The 4,188-nt window shown below is 35.0% G+C and overlaps 1 pseudogene; it reads right to left on the bottom strand.

Annotated features, from left to right (window-relative positions):
* Nucleotides 1-636: 636 nt before the first annotated feature.
* Nucleotides 637-2,273, bottom strand: LOC133179623 (uncharacterized; annotated as a pseudogene).
* Nucleotides 2,274-4,188: the final 1,915 nt, after the last annotated feature.

The raw sequence follows: 4,188 nt of genomic DNA, 5'->3' as shown, positions 1-4,188 counted from the left end.
GGGAAGGAGAACTTAGTCGTGTGACACTGAAAAATGAAATGATGCTCCTAGGTTTGAAACATATTTTTGATTTAATAGACTCTGGAAGAGAAAAATATCTTAATGAACTAGTGGTGTAAAATTACTTTCGCTCAAAACCACATGCAAGTGTTTTGTTGCTTCGCAGTCTTTCCTCAGGGAAACCGCAGAGGATCTTGGAGGTCCAAGAAAGGAATTCTTTAGAATTTTTAATACACAATTATACACAACTGATATCTTACACTTTATTGATACAATAACGTACATAAAAGGTAGAAAGTTTTTAAAATTCAGTGCTCTTCATAATGAAGCCTTTAAGTGACCAGTTAAATTGCGAGAAAAACTGTTGAATAGCATAAACAACCAAGAGTTGACATTAAGAAAGCAACATTCTCGAATCCGTATGAATGATCCAACAAATCTCTAAATTGTTGGTACGTACTGATACTGTTTCGCTTCTCATTTGAGATAAGTCATTCTTTAACTCGCTCGAGAATAGTTTGCTTATCAGCATACCTTCACTTGGAGCTCCTCGTTTGGTTCGTACCTCGCACACTTACCTAATGTGATCTTATCGAAAGTCCTCCAAATGTTTTATCTTTGGAATCTGAGTTACTTTTAGTCCGAAATATCAGGAACGTTTTCCTGGCACGTAAAATATCAAAATCGTGAAAAAAGCCTAAAAATGTCAGATATTTCGGACTAAGTTACTTTGTGACACTATGCTTTTGCTTACAAAGAGTACTTACATAAGCTTGTAATCAAAACCAATGTACAAATTAAAAAAACAACTGTAAAACTTAACCATGGAATGCCTGTCTGTCACTAGGGTTGTTATGTTGACATGATCTTTCAGGAATCCCATGGCTCTTTTTAAGCCAGCCAGCTCCATATGGGAAGACCCCTTTACTTCATTACTCTGGAAAAAAAATTAAAAGCATAAATGTTAAGGGTTGTGATGATATACTTTTAATCAATTAAAATAAATAAGTCTTAAGGTCAGACGATACATTCCTCAAATATCTGTTATGTATATCTTCGTAATGTACGAAAAATATTCAAAATTTTAATTACATTCCGATTTCTAAACCAGTTTCTAACTGTCCTTAAAAAATCCAAACACTAAAAAGTTTGATATTTGCAAATTAATTTTTTCCAAATGGATTATATAAGAAAAACTACCCTCTGGTATCTTGCACGAATGCCTGGTAATGTATCTCAATTTTTTGTGAATAAACATGTTAAAGTAGCATTACTTCAATGATGAAATCTTGAAAAAAATTATATATTATTGAGGAACGTATCATCTGACCTTAACTCTGCAATTTGTCTAGATCTGTATGTTAAATTTTACCTGCACAAGCTGAAAATCAAGAATCTTATTCTTCTCAAGGTCCATGATGGTGTAGGTGCCATACTTGGCTAAATATCCTGGGGAGTCGCACCGTGCATCTCCTCCTCCAACAACATCCTGGCAGGGTCCTTGTCTAATTGCCTGAAGTAGTTCTGACTGCTCAAAATCCCAGGTACAACATAGTACGATTGAAGTCTGTTGTAGGTTCTAAGTGTGAACATCTGCAGGTTCATATTATTAAACAGCTCTAATATCTTTGTAGCATTACAGCCATTTGTCAGAATGGCAGTGGCAGTAAAAAGGTTTGACCAAGGTAAAGTGTTGTGGTAGGGCTGGCTGCTCCAGGTAAATTCATGGTTGTTTAAACACTTTGATGAAGTGTAGATAAAGGTACCCCTAACAAATTTGATGATTGGGGTACATTCTGCACTGCAATACCTACAAACGGACAATAATTCTGCAAGTGCAGTTTCACTAACCAAAAACTGTTTCTCTTCCACCGGAGAGACATCTTGTCGCAACTTGACTGTGGTTAACTGAACTTCCCCTTCGCCATCCTCATCGTCATCAGCCTCAAGGTCAGATCCGTCTGTTGGTACATACAAATCATCTGATTCTTCCTCATCTTCATTGTCAGATTCATCACTATCATCAACCTCGCTGTAGTTTTCAGAGTCTTGTGATGAAAGGGATGAGATAGAGGGAACCATAGTTATTTTAGAATCTGTCTGTGTTGCAAATGAACGCAGCTTGTTCTTTGTTGCTAAAATACGCTCGTCAGTCTGATGAGATCTTGTGCGTTGTGGGGGACGAAGTTAAACTTGTACTTTTTTGTTTTTAGTTTCAATACATTAGGCGGCAACAGTTTCTACTGGCCCACTATTGGCACTTGAACTATCCTTTGGTATGCCAGTTTCTTTGCTCTTTTTGAGTGCTTCCTCAATAATCTTTAATTATTATAAAAATGCACTTGCTGAGCTTTGTTCAGAGATATGCAAAATTTTGTCTTCAAAGAAAAGTTTGAAAAAGAAATTTTTTTTAAATCCAATTTTATATCAGTAATGAGATTCAAGATTTTTAAAAAGGTGAATACATTCATTTAAACAAAAAAACCAGCTTAAAAATTTAATATGTCAGCTATTTTTAAAATGAATATGTTTTTTTCTTCAAGACGCTAGTCAACAAGAAATTTAACATCATATGCAACTGTTTTAAAATCTTCCTCAATTAAGGACGTTTCTACTCAGGTTTCTGAGAATGATATTCTTCAGCAAACCTTAACATCTAAGATGGCTACGTCATCAAATGACAAAGCTAAATCTGTTTCGACACTTGCTTCTGCAGGCCCTGCCGCTGTGGCTGCACCAAACCCTGTGGCTACGACTGCATCAAAGTCAACAGCTGCGGGTATATAAAAAATCATCCGGGAGACAGAATAGATCTCCCTCTAAAAACACTCAGAAGCAATCGAGTGATCGATTGCCGAAAGCAGCAAAAGGTCCCGTCGCTCTGCATAATAAATTTGGGGTCTTTGAGAAAATGGACGTTACACCATGCCATTCCTCCTCGCGAGTCCGAAGTGAATCGCCAAATAAAAGTAAAGGGAGGATGGAGGATTTCCCCCATTTCCCATCATAAGAAATAGAAATGAATCATCCTACATTCATACAATGGAATAGTCGAGGTTTTAGAGTTAATTTTAACGAATTATCATTACTTATTCAGGACATTGCCCGGTAGCTTTATGTTTACAAGAAACACATTTGAAAGAAACAGATAAGATGAATATTAAAAACAATAGTATGTATAACCATTATGCTCAAACTGATAGAGCATCTGGTGGTACTTCTATAGCAATTAACAATAAATACATTCACAGCCAAATAAGTTTGAAAACTAGTCGTACGCCTTTCCCTTGATTAAACAATTACCCTTTGTTCTGTATATGTACCCCAACACTATCAATTACAACCTTTAGAACTCACAAAATTAATAAAACAACTCCCTGCTCCATTTCTGATTGTCTGTGACTTTAATGCCCATAATCCGCTAGGGGTAGCGACAAAATCACATAAAGGGAAAATAATTGAAGATGCAATATCGCATCATAATCTTTGTATACTTAATGACGGCTCAAACACCTGCTTGCATCCGGGTAATGGTTCATATTCTTCAATAGATATCAGTTTAGTAGATCCTTCTTTACTCCTAGATCTAAGTTGGTCAGTGCATGATGATTTATGCGGGAGTGATCATTTTCCAATTATTCTTAAAGTACATAAACCTTCCGAAAACAACAATGTTCAAAACTGGAAACTAAACAAGTCTGACTGGAATAAATTTGAATACTTATGCTTACAAAATATTTCTGTTGAAAAATTTGAAAACCATCCTGATCCTATTCAAAATTTTACTGAAATACTATTAAATATCGCAAATGAATGTATACCTAAAACCTCGACAAATTCTACTAAAATTAAAAAACCATGGTTTACAGAAGAATGCAATGAAGCGATAAAAGCTCGCAAAAAAGCAGAAAGATTATTTAATAGATTACCTACATCATCAAATTTAAGCAGTTTTCGTGTATTTAGAGCAAAAGCTCGCAGAACTATTAATTTTAGCAAAAGAAAATCTTGGAAAAAGTTTGTTTCAAACCTAAATTCACATACCCCTATAAATAAAGTTTGGAACGCAATAAGAAAAATAAAAGGAAAAGGTCCTGAAAAAAAATCAACATCTTGGTATTAGAAATCAAATTATTATTGATAAGAAAGAAATATCTAATGAAATAGCCAATGCAATCTCCAAGAATT

This window comes from Saccostrea echinata, unplaced genomic scaffold (genome assembly GCF_033153115.1).
Source record: "Saccostrea echinata isolate AGI-Se365-2 ecotype Australia unplaced genomic scaffold, CSIRO_AGI_Sech_v1 ptg000005l, whole genome shotgun sequence".
Classification (NCBI taxonomy): Eukaryota; Metazoa; Mollusca; class Bivalvia; order Ostreida; family Ostreidae; genus Saccostrea; species Saccostrea echinata.
Note: the sequence above shows the minus strand (reverse complement) of the source record. Positions and strands in the feature narration are given on the sequence as shown.